General features: G+C 40.0%; 1 protein-coding gene across 1 annotated transcript in view; it reads right to left on the bottom strand.

Moving 5' to 3' along the window:
- The window catches only part of TRPC4 (transient receptor potential cation channel subfamily C member 4), a 144,151-nt gene that overhangs the window by 93,311 nt on the left and 37,745 nt on the right, over window positions 1-13,095 (bottom strand). The gene's annotated exons all lie outside the window — the stretch shown is intronic.

The raw sequence follows: 13,095 nt of genomic DNA, 5'->3' as shown, positions 1-13,095 counted from the left end.
GTGTACTGGGAATGATTTGTAGTCCCTCCTAATTGCTAAACTGTGCCCGGAAAATGCTAATTGGCCTGAGCCAAAACCATTCCAGGGACTATTCTAACAATTTCAGGCATAGGTAATTAAGTTCCACTGCCCATGGGTGTTTTATATTCTTATTTTACTGTTTTTATAGCTGATAATACAATTTATGAGGTCATCTCCTGAAATTCATTTTTCATTCTTAGCACCATGATCAGGTTCAGACTTGAAAGCTAACAATAGAAAAAGTAGCAATTTGGACTTTAACATGGAGTTGTGCATGCAGGAAATAAACCACATAGGTTATTATGGTGTATGTTCCTTATGAGGTTGTTAATTAATTTGGAATACAGCTTAGATCTGGCTTTAAAAAACCTGCAATCTAAGTTGCAGTAAAGGAAAGAACATGACATAGGATACAGGTGTCAGTGGATGATGGGAGGTAGGCTGTCATGTTGTCTGCGTATATGTATTCTGACTTCAGAATCAGCAAGGCAGGGTATCAGCTAGACCCGACAACTTCCAGAGCCTCAGACACAATGGATATATGACAGATGAAGTTCTGCCAGCTTCTTACATTAACAGCTTAAAAGATTGAGTCCCGGGAGAATGTAAAGCTGACACTGAATGCGATAAACTTTTAACAATGTCATGGATTACTTGCTTAGATGATTTTGTGTCAATTTGAAGACAGGATGCAATTTTATAGTAATATTTTGCTTCTAAAACACAGTGCTTCTTACAGAGTGTAAGCATTTTCTGGAAATTCACATAGACTACACCAAATAAGAGAAAACTTTCATCTCCTAGGGTTGACATGACGTCAGATCTTGGCTGGGAATGACAGGTTCTTCTTAAAACAGTGACCTTTATGGCCAGGATTGTTATCAGCCTGAGGCTTGAGAAATGCCAGAAGATCAGTTTTACTAGCTTATGGGCAAAATATTCCAGAGGGGGATAAGAAATTAGATGTAGAGATCAAGCATCATATAGGAGTAGGACTATTTCATGCCAGGCACTCAGCATTGCAAAACTGAGTAATTGTTAAAATCAGCAGAGCCATTCAAAAACTTGCTTCTTCAAATACAATTAAAGTGAAGCCTAATCTCACTTAACTTAGAATAAAATCAAATGGCTACCTGAATGAAAAAAAATGAGCAACTCAAGCTCATGGAAGTATGAGATGATAATTGCATTCTAGTATGTGTGAAATTAGCTCATCTTCCCACCTTTATTTAAACTAGAAAGAAGCACTCCTTGAAAAAAACAATGTGTATGGTTACCTCTAGCTGATAGGTAGCAGTATGCTAACATCCTCAAGAAAAAGAGTGAATGAGGCTGAAGACTGGAGTATTTGCTCCTGCTCAGAAGGGAAAACTGAAGCATAAGTGTACTACCGGAGCGAAGGGGAGACAGACTGCTTTCCACTGACTGACCTGACTTGGTCTTTGAAAACATGGAGCATGAATGATGTCAGCTCAGCCTACTGCAGCAAGCAGCCAGCTTGGGATGGGAAGGACAGAGAAGGCCATAACACAGATAATGATCTTAACGAGTGAATGCACCATCCAGTTCAGCTGGCCTCCTTGTCTCCTTGGCTGGTGTTATTCTCCTGAGTAAATCCGAGGAGCTCTCCAAAATCATTTCCAAGAGAAAGTCTTTCAATGTCATCTGGCTACACAGAATGCCTTCTTGCATCATTTCCAACAGTAGCACTGCCCTTCTGCTCTGCAGATGTATTCCTGCAGCACTTGCACAGCACAGCAACATTTCCCAAATGAGGCAGAAACATGCTGTCCCCTGCTTAGCGAGAAGGCGAGTGGAGCTCCTCCAAATGAGGAAAGCATGGGAGAAGAAACAAGTACACAATTTCCCCTGAGATATCAAACTGTGGTTGGGCAGATGACAGAAAGGGTATGAATGTAAAGGTTCACTTGAGGAGGAAAGGGAAGGGGAAGCAGAGTGGCTTGGGAAATACAGGACAGGGCTCTTCACAGAATCACAAAGTGGTTGAGGTTGAAAGGGACCTCTGGAGATCATCTAGTCCAACCCCCATGCTCAAGCAGGGGCACCTACAGCACATTGCACAGTATCACATCCAGGCACGTTTTGAATATCTCCAGAGAAGGAGACTCCACAACCTCTCTGGGCAACCTGTTCCAGTGCTCACTCACCCTCACAGGAAAGAAATCTTTCCTCATATTCAGGTGGAACTTTCTGTGTTTCAGTTTGTGCCTGTTGCCTCTTGTCCTGGACCTCTTTCTGAAGTATTGCTTGTGGGAGTTATGCTACAAGTGGCAGTGACTTTTCTACACTTCAGGATGTGTTTATGTGCAGACCCACATGTCCTCCCATGCGTCACATGGTGATGCTCCAGGCAGCATGCAGTTTGGCCAAAAAAGGGAGGTTGTGGGCAGACTGCCCAAACACATTTAGTAAAGATATGCTAAGAAAAACACTCAAATGTGTGTCCGTTTTCAGATGAAGAAGCTAAGCCACCCCAAGGATAAGTTAAAACATTTTCTAGTGTTTACAGCTGACAGAGAGCCATCTGTGAAGATATCTGTGTACAACCACATACGCTCATGTAAACTTTTTATTATTGGCTGCTGCAGTCAGAATGGCATGTGTATCTTGAGGTAGCCCTGAAAGACACTTAGTTATAGAAAAGTAAAAGTTGGTAAGAAATAAAGACTAACTAGAGGGAAATGATTGGTCTTGTACTTATTGGCCTGTATCCACTCAGAGCCTTAGGGGTTCTACCCTCACACTGCTTATTCAGAGAAACATCAGTCAGTGCCTTTCAATATACTTTACTAAAAGGCTGTGTTAAAAAATAAAATCAGGAAAACTTATCATCTAAGCTCAGTTGCTAATAATATCATGCTAACTCTAGTATAAAGAATTATAATGATCAAATCAAAATCAAATTCAAATCAAAGCAAACCAATTAGATTCAATATCAGACAATGTTCCACCATCAGATTAGTTTGATAATACAAAAAAATAGCTATACAATCTCTAAAAGAATGGTTGCCTATTGGTTATAAATCCCAACAAAAGCATATGATTGAAATCAATCAAATCTTTAATTTGGTTAGTTAATTAGCTTAATATCAAAACCAAATTACTATCTGGACCAAAGCCTGAGAAAAATAATGATAAAGTTTGTTCTCTAGAAATTCTATTCATATGTGATGACTAACCCCTTCTTGCCCTTGTAGCAGTAAAGGCTTCAAAGAATAGAATAGAAAACCACAAGTCTGACAACTCCTATTTACCAGAAGTCATAAATGACAGCTTCATGTCACTCAGGACCTTCAAGTGTATAGCACAGAACATGCCCTAATGAATACTTTGATGAGGTATTATATAAGGCTGCTTAAATACATGGGAACATTTCTTTTCAGAAATTTGCCTGTATGGCCTTTGCACTCATATGCACAAATCACAGTTCGGGATTGGAAGACCTTGAAGAGTTTCCTGCTAAATGAACACAAGAATTAAAAATATAAATAGCAAAAAGAAGAGAATTCTCTTTACAAGGAGGTGGTGAAACCAGAAAACTCAGCTCTCCTTTAGTTTCATTGACTTAACACAGGCGTGTCTATGCAGTGCTCTACAGATTCCTGACCTAGCAGTGCGTGAACTGGTATGTATGACCCCCCATCGACGGTCTTGGAAGTAGTATAATTATGACAGAGTTAATTATGCCAGACCAAGCATTTCACTGATCCATCTGTATTGCTTCTTATTCCTCAGGCAGTCTGAATACCTTTCAGAAATTTCACATGTTCTTCCTTGGGTAGAAAGGTTGTAAGATGGTATATCACCATATATATTACAGAAAGTTTTCTATAAAAATCCTTTAAAAACAGATAAACAGAAAATCTTAACAATAAATCTAGCTTCTCAATATTCACTTAGCAGCATATTTCTGATATAAATGCAAATTTGTATTCAGTTTTGTCATTAGACAAGTGTCACAAAGCTTGTATTTTTAATAGACTAGAGGTTGAATGCAGAGTCTTCTGGAATCTGCAATGTAAAATAAGGAACTTATTTTTAAGATTAAAACTGATGAAAAATAAAATTAGAAGGATTATGTAATGTCCTTTATCTTAAATAATGGCTCCTCCCCCAAACACATAAATATTCCAGTGTGGCATTCATAGGGAAACTGTATTTTACAGAGAATGGAAATAGGAAATAAATCATTAATGTAGTAAACTTCTACTATGGAAAATACATCTTGTCTAGATTTTCAATTAACAGATGATTAATTTTGCTCTCACTTATGCCAGGTTTGCACCCCTCTTATTTAAAAAGTAATCATTCAGATTTATCCTTGGAATTAGGGATTAGGCTACTTCGTTTTATAAAAAACAACCAGTAAGTCTGTAAAGACAATATACATTTAGATACTATGTAGTAGTTGCAGCATTTTATATTTTAACTAGTAGATTATTAGATTATTATGTTAATATGACATCAGGTTCAATGCTTTGAAAAAAGCAACACTACTGTTCTAAAACGTCATGGCTCTAAACACTCAGTTAAGCACCTTTTAACATGATTTTTAAAAGCTAACATTCATCAGGTTCCATACGAGCTGATGAAGGTTTCTTGGAAGACTATATTTTCTAAAATCAGAACCCATCAGAAAATGTTTATATGTAGATTTTGGAACATTAGAGGCTCAACATCAAATAACTTGGCTTCAGGTTCCAAGTCAGTGCAAGACAGAAGACAAAAACCCATGCCAAGATGTATCCAAGTTGCCAGGAAAACTTGCTAGAGCAAAAGAGAAAAGCAAAGCAACGGAGAAAATTCTCCACCAAGTTTCTAACAATGGACATATCAGGTCCTGATAAAAGAAAACAGGTATCCCTAGTAGGTGTATAAAGAGAACAGTAAGGGCCCAAATGAAATTGCAAAGAAAATGCTGAAAAATTACTGACAACTCCATTATAAATTCCATCTCCATGGGGTGCATTAACAAAGCAAAGAACAGATTACTCTCACCTGACAGTAATATCTTCCCTGAAAGCACAGCTAGCACATTCAGTCTCAGCAACATGCAGTCCAACCATCACTTCCCTACAACTGAACTGCCACCTGGTGTCCTCGCCAGGGATCTCCATCAGTGACTACTGGGCTAAGTTCCCACATGAGGCTCACATCACTACGAAAACAGCCACAGACAGCTACACTGAACACTACTCACCACTGAAATTGGTTAGTGCACTGATGTTCTGACTAACACCAAGGGTTTCTGTTCCAGGAAATGTAAAATGCTGATGATGCAAAAGATGATACGAAACTGGGAGGAGTGGCTGATACAGCAGAGGGCTGTGCTGCCATTCAGAGGGACCTCCACAGGCTGGAGAGATGGGCGGAGAGGAACCTCATGAAGTTTACAAAGGGAAGTGCAGGGTCCTGCACCTAGGGAGGAATAACCCCATGCACCAGGACAGGCTGGGGGCTGACACGCTGGAAAGCAGCTCTGCAGAGAAGTACACAGGGGTCCTGGTGGACAACAAGCAGAACATGAGCCAGCAACATGCCCTTGTGGGAAAGCAGACCAACTGCATTCAAAGAGCATTGCCAGCAGGTCGAGGGAAGTAATCCTCTCCTTCTACTCAGCCCTGGTGAGGCCACATCCAGAGTGCTGGGCCCAGTGCTGGGCTCCCCAGTACAAGCAAGACATGGAGCTATCTGGAGTGAGTCCAGCGAAGGGCCACAGAGATGATTAGGGGACTGGAGCATCTCTCATATGAGGAAAGACTGAGAGAGCTGGGACTGTTCAGCCTGGAGAAGAGAAGGCTCAGGGGGTATCTTATTAATGTGTATAAATATCTAATGGGATGGGGCCAGACTCTTCTCAGTGGTTCCCTAGTGACAGGACAAGAGGCAGTGGGCACAAACTGAAACACAGGAAATTCCATTTAAACATAAGAAAGCACTTTTTTACTCTGAGGATGACTGAGCATGGGAACAGGTTGCCCAGAGAGCTTGTGGAGTCTCCATCCTTGGAGATATTCAAAACCTGACTGGACAACCTGCTGCAGTTGACCCTGCTTTGAGCAGAGCATTGGACTGGATGATTTCCAAAGTTCACTTCCAACCTCAGCCATTCTGCGATTCTGTGAAAATTACATAATGACATTCTTTCCATTGAGAGCTACAATTCCAGATGTGCTACAATCCTTGCCAATTTATCAGTAACTGTTAATGCATCATCATGCATCATAAAAACAGTTGACAATGTTTTACCAGAGCTGTGAGAGGGGAAGCAGACAAATAACTTTAAATCATCCCATTTAAAATGAATGCTTATGAATGGAAAGAAAATTTCCTTCGGGAAAGACTAAGAATTGGAAAATTGAAAGTGATTTTCTATAGAAGCAAAAATTTAAGGCTATCAGATGCCTGGGATGGCATGTTCATGAAGGGCACATCCCTCACTTCTGTAAACTTACTACCTCAAAAAGGGGGGAGAAGAAAACTGCAGTTTGTAAGTACTCTGGCTGAGTGCCCAATGCAAGGAAAGGCTGGAAGAGGTTTTAATGTCACTCACAGTAACCATTCTCATGAAAAAAAAAAAAATCAACTTTGCCTTTCAGAGGTGGAACTGTTTCTAGACTAATCACATTCAGAGCTGCTTAGATAGCGAGACAAGTGGGACTAATTCAGGTGTAGTATAATTTAGACATTTCCTCCTGTGCTGAGTAGTTTCATTGGTTATTGCACAGTGGCATGTCAGAAAGAATCTAATCAAGGTAATTGTCTGAAAATGTAAGGTCAACTGCAAGGCAGAAAAAAACAGCTGGTAATAAAGTCCTCTCCTTCTCCTCAGAAATAATTATTCTGTTTGACTGAACTAGGGCGGCTTTATACTCCAAAGTGTGGAGATCAGTAAGAATAGACAATGTTCATCATTTCTTAGCAGCAGTTAGCAACTGACAGGACTGGATCACAAATGAAATTGTAACTAAAACAAAAAACAAAAAACAAAAAGGCAGTGGATCATGTAGTAGACCATGTCCATCTGAGTATGTTAGTTACACAGAACCAAGAACCACACCTAGTGCCAGCAGACCCTAAAAGTATACCCATATTTATTTCTGAAAAGCAACCAACTGTTTGCATGAGAGCTGTGTCAAAGTACTGAATACATTTACTGGCAAGTTCTTGGCACTTTGCTTGATACAGTTTGATGTCCTTAGACTACCTCTTTTTGGAGGGTGAAATTTTGGTGGTATTCAGTTGAGGGTTAAGACACCCACATTATATATCTAAATATAGACATTTGAGTTAAGTTCCTAAACTCCCTCTGTATTCAGTGGATATCCAGGATGGGATTCAGCTTCCTAAATAGAGAGTCTAACGACATTTAAGATGTCCCATGTGTCTGAAACATCTCTGGGGACTGGCTGAAAAGAGAATTACATCCTTCCTTGTTAACAGTTAGAAGGCAGGCAGGATGCCATCTCAGATGGCACTAGACATCTATGTTTAGGAAACTTCATCAGTCTCCTAGTCAACAGGAGTACTTACAAAGGTATTCAGCTCACCTTAGGTATCTTCAGGCCGGTCAGATGAAACACTTTCTAGGCTCCATTGATTGCATTGGCTAGAGCATCACCACTAAGTAAAATGGAAGCTTAAGCATCTAGGCTACGTATAGACACCTGCCTATAGACTACCTCAATCTGGAGCTGAATCCCACATGATGAACATGATTCAGTTTCCCTAATATTGGTGTCTGAAGGGCATATGATGGTACACGAGGTTATAAGAGAAATCCACATAGAAGTAACAGTTATGACACAAGCCCAGTGGGAGACCTGTGCCTGTCTGGAGTAACAGGCAAGGTGTATTTCTGCCCTACACATCCACAGTGTGACCCCCTCTGAGAACCAGTGATGGTAGTAAGTAATCCTGTGTCTCAGAGTAGCAGTGCAAACTCCACGTCACAGATTCTCCCTGTGGCCACTCAGAGTCCCCTCAAATCTGTGGTAAGTGGATGTAAAATGTCAGTACGGGAAGAAAAGGTCCCTGAACTGGGTCAAGTGACAATCATGACAAGCAGGACACAGGCTGCCTCAGCAGCAGGTGTCCTCTGCCAGGTTAGTCATTAGGAAGAGCCAAGGAGCATGCTGGGCTTAGATGTCCACTGGAGAAGAAGGACTGCATACAATGTGCAGCAAGGCAGCTGCAGCCCCGGGGGGTGTTACTGTCAAACCGATCCTTGACTGCAGAGTTTTTATAAAAAGCTTCACATAGGGTCAGAGGGCTGGAAAGAAGCACATCTGATCTCCTCCAGAAGGTCAGCAGAGACTGAGACTTCAAAGAAGATGCTGGCACCACACTGGTGTTGGTGGGAGAGGCATGTGCCTCTCCTCACATGAGCTGGAGTGTAGCATGTACTTGTTAATGCTAACAGTAGAGTCAAAAGTGTCCCCAGTTAAATCTATGTCTGATGAGAAAATGAATAGATTATGCATTAGCAGTCATCACTTGGCACATATAAGGCTGTTGCAGGCATTGCTCCACTTTTGGGGCAATGAAAGTTTTTGTTTTGACACAAAGTGCTAGCAGGTGACAGGGTGTCATTATCCCACAGTTTGGTACCTTGTTACTCCTCATTTCAGCAGACGTCAGAGCCCTTCTGGGCTGCCATCTGGCTATTTCTGATCTACAATATTTGGCTCCCTGTTTGCCCCATGTGAGATGAATACTGCTAGGATTAAATCAGGGGCATCAAGATTTCCCAATAATAATCATAGATACATGATTATCATATCACATTAGAAAGGCAAAAATAGTTGTCTCTTGTCCATCTTCCAACAGTATACAGTATAAAACATGAATAAAAATGCAAATATTTGAACACAGGGGAGAAGTTTCACAGTCCAAAACACATTGCTATTCAAAATACTTCCCTGATATTCAGCTGATATTTCCCATGGCTTAATTTCATCCTAGTATTTCTAATTATACCCACAATGACCTACTTAAGCAAGTTTCACTAGCCGCCTGCTTACTGACAGACATGCAGTCTAGCTATTTTCATCTATTACATCTATTAACTGGAAAGATTTGGGAAATACAGGTAACACATGTACCTTTTGCTAGGGAACAAAGAGCAATGCTTTCCACTGCATTCTCAACTTGTTGCTGTCATATTTTCAGTGGCAATAGCATAAGAAGACTTCTGGTTCACGTGCCACCTTTTAAGCAAGAGTCTTTATCCTTACCCTTACCTTCAGACTTCTTCAATTAACTTTTCATCTCAGGCACACCTCTCCTCAAAAAAAAAAAAAAAAAAAAAAAAAGAAAAAAGGCACAGAGGAAATCAAGCCAGTTATCTTGAGAAAACTGTTAGTGGCCTATTTGCCAAACTTCATTTTGTGTCAGGTGAGAAGGCAGAAGTGAGAAATCAAATTGGCTGGTGACCAGCTCTACTTTAGCAAACAAGTCCAGTTTGATTTGATGAGAGCAGCTGAATAACTGCTAAAATAATTAAACACTGCAACATTGCTTTTCACTGTGCAAAGCAAACCTGATCAAGAACAAATACCAAAGAGGAAGTATGTGCAGGTGTACCTGTGCCTTCCAAAAGAGGAGCCCTGCTGTCTAGGCTATATTAAGAAAATCACTTGCCAGGGGAGATCCATGTGTGACAAAACCAAGGCATAAGGATGGCACCAGTTTGCTCACTGAGACCTACTTTGTGCTCCTTTACAAGCACCTGGAAGCAAACTGTCTTTGCCCATTAGGGCTTAAGAAATTTTATTTTTTTCTTGCTCTGAGAACTAGTAGAAGAGATATTTTAAGACTGCATCTGCCTCAGCAAACAATGCAGCACAGTAGGAGTAGACCTCTAGAGTGAAACAGAGCATCCAGAGGTGCTGGGAACCCTGTATTTCAGGCGTTTTACTGCAGATATGCTCTATTCTGGTCCTGTGAGCTGAGTGGTAGCAGCTTGAGTGTGTCAGGCATGCTCTTGGAGAGTGTGATTTGGTTTAGTGTCGTGTGGAAGGGATCTCGTTCAAGTGTTCCCAGGCTCTCTGCAATGTCAGTCTAGGCATGGTAGAAAGAGGAGATTCACTTTGAGGGTACACCTCTTATATGAAACAAAACTCTAATGCAGATGCAGCTACAATAACTATATCTATTATTTGCAGAGTTGAAACTCTAGCACTGATCTAAATTGGTCTGATCATTAAATATAGAAGAAATTTCCCCTTGGCTTACAGGTATTTGAGAGTACTGCAGTCATTTCTATAGATTCTGGGGACAGATGCAAAGAGTTGGGTATGTTTTCAGACGCACCTAGAGAGATCCAGGGAAGGATTCAGTTACCTATCTACAGAATGATCTTGCAGCGCATGAATGTGCATGGAAAAGCCTAAATGCTTCAAGATGGGGTCTCGAGCTGATAGCACTCTAAAAAGAAAAAGACAAGAAGAGCGCATGCCACTTTGTGGGAAGATGGGTGCCTCCCTTCTTCACAGATCTAGATGAAATTACTCATCTTCAGGTAAGATTTAAGCATAAACTTTCTCTTGAAGGTAAGACCTTATAATCTCTTTTTCAGACCAAGGAGCTGGGCTCACTGCTTTCAAACCAGCATGAGATGTGATTCCCGCTTTTCATAAGATGACTCAGTGTGACAGTACTCAGACAAGACGTGAAAGAAACATACTGAGATGGTTTAAACTCATGTCTCTTAATTATAATGCTGTTCTGAAGGACCATATTTTTCAGTGTTCCTTTTGGATTGTGCCACTGAAGAAGAGAATCAAAATTGCCTAGACTAGAGAGAATAGACAAGAGTATGATGCCATAGGCTACTGCTTACAGCACTCAGCTGGAAGAGTGAGGCTTTGGTTCTGCCTTCAGGACCAGCTGGGTCAGTATATAAAATAAATAAAATAGAAATCTTCCTGCAAAAAGAGGATTTCAGGACATGCTTTTTACCACCCACAGTGTTAGAATTACATGAACATTTTAATCTGAATATGTCCATATGTATAACATTGTCTACAAATAGAGAAAATCAACTGATAATTATAAAATAGTATGTTTTGCCCTATAAACTCTTCCATTATAATTAAGCATAACAAAGTCTTTCTCTGACAGTTTGTATTCTTGATTCTGAAAATTCCTTACAAAATTTGAATTTGTGCTTGCTATGCATTGTACAATGCAGATTGAGTAAAAAGGATATCAGTGTTAATCAAGGAAAAATCATTCTATTTTGGAAGGCGATACAGATTTTTTGAATTATAGTTGTTAATCTCTATCCAGGATTTGTACTGACCTCCAGAACAAGTCAAGAGAGGCCCATCTACAGCTAGCTCTTTTTTTCTCCCTTCTTTATTGAAAAGAAACTTATGCATCTGGTTTTTGAATTTTGTTAAACCATGATATAAAACAGACCAACATGGGCAGTTATATACTATGCAGATGTATTGGCCTTTATAACTGCTCCTCTGAAATCCTGCAAATCAAACTTGGTAGTGAAATGTTGCTTCAAATGATAAAACAAGGTAAAACTATTTATGCTCAAAATATCTCCAGAGAAGTCTCTTAAGAACAATAATTGAGCACTATTTCCAATCACTTATATTTATTTGCAAGTCAGAACCACCTCTATCATCTAGAAAACCATAGAAGTTGCTGAACTAATTATCACGTGGCCTTTTAAATCCAGAAGTAAATATCCTTACTTGTTACCACTGCTCTGAGTCTGAATAAAGAGGCCACGTATATTCTCTTCCTTAAGATAATGTTCTCCACATACCACCTACAAATGCCTAAATGGAGCTGCATTGTATTGTGATACTATTCCTGATTATTACTAAAAGAACTCTAAAAATAGCTCCTCACATCATGCAGCCTTGTTCTTTTAACGTTTGCTTCAGCAGACATGGATGTATTCTAAACTACAAGGATCAAATGGATCAAGCACATCCTCAGCATGGATGAAAATACAATCCTCTGAAAATACATTCAAGTGATTTGAATCTTCTACTTCCACAGCTTGCAAAATGCAGTCAGAAGATGACGGCAAAAATGTCAAGCAGTCTAGCATATTGCCATGAAAAAGGGATGGGAGATGTTTCCTGATGCTTAAATAACCTTTAAAGTGGATGCAGTTATGTCTTAAAAAATAGCTAGACATTTCCGGAATAAGGAAACTCCAAGGTCTATTCCATCAAACTTGTAATATAGAAAGGAAGGGGTTGTCTCCTTGGAACAAGATAATGCATTACAAATCAGTAATACTCATGAAAGACTCCACCTCAAACTGGTCAGTTGCCAAGTGCAAAATTCTAAGCTTCTGTTAGCCAACCGGTAGATATTTTTAACTCCTCCATCCTGAGCTCGTAACTGAAGAAGAAACTCAGCTAAAATAAGCTGTTCCGAACTACATCTTCCATAGGGTCTAGCTGGCAAATAAAAAATACCCTATTACTTATGATTTGTGTTATTTTAATACCTAGAAGCTAATAGCTGAAATGCAAAGCTGTCATGCTAATTATTGCAAAAGTTACTCTGCACTGCAATAGATAATGTATGAAAAAGGAAACAGAGCCATACACGACCAGTATCACATACCATGCCAGAATCATACTTACAAAAAAGAACTGAGATTTTTTTTCTGTACTCTTCCCGATCCCAGGTCATTAATTCACACTGCAAGTATATACAGAGCAGTGAAGCTTAAGCTATTTCACCCTGAGCAAGAAGATGCAGGCAAGGAAAAACACCTAATCATGACAGGATGTAATGCTCAGTTTTAAAGTAAATTGCTTGAGAAACATACTGGAGTGATGAATCCCAGCCTCTGGCAGCTGCTCAAAGCAACTGCTGAACAGCGCAATTGTGCAAGCTTCCCTGTGAGGTCCTGATACTCTGTCTTCAGTCTCACTGAGACAAACAGCCAGTTTCATCTTTGCCCATAACAGTGACATCATTTCTAACTGGCATGAAAACTGTTCTGGAGGGATTCCTCCCACCTAAGTTTAGTTGTCTAAATTTAGTTGTCTAAACTAGACCTAGTCA

This window comes from Dromaius novaehollandiae, chromosome 1 (genome assembly GCF_036370855.1).
Source record: "Dromaius novaehollandiae isolate bDroNov1 chromosome 1, bDroNov1.hap1, whole genome shotgun sequence".
NCBI classification, from domain to species: domain Eukaryota; kingdom Metazoa; phylum Chordata; class Aves; order Casuariiformes; family Dromaiidae; genus Dromaius; species Dromaius novaehollandiae.
Note: the sequence above shows the minus strand (reverse complement) of the source record. Positions and strands in the feature narration are given on the sequence as shown.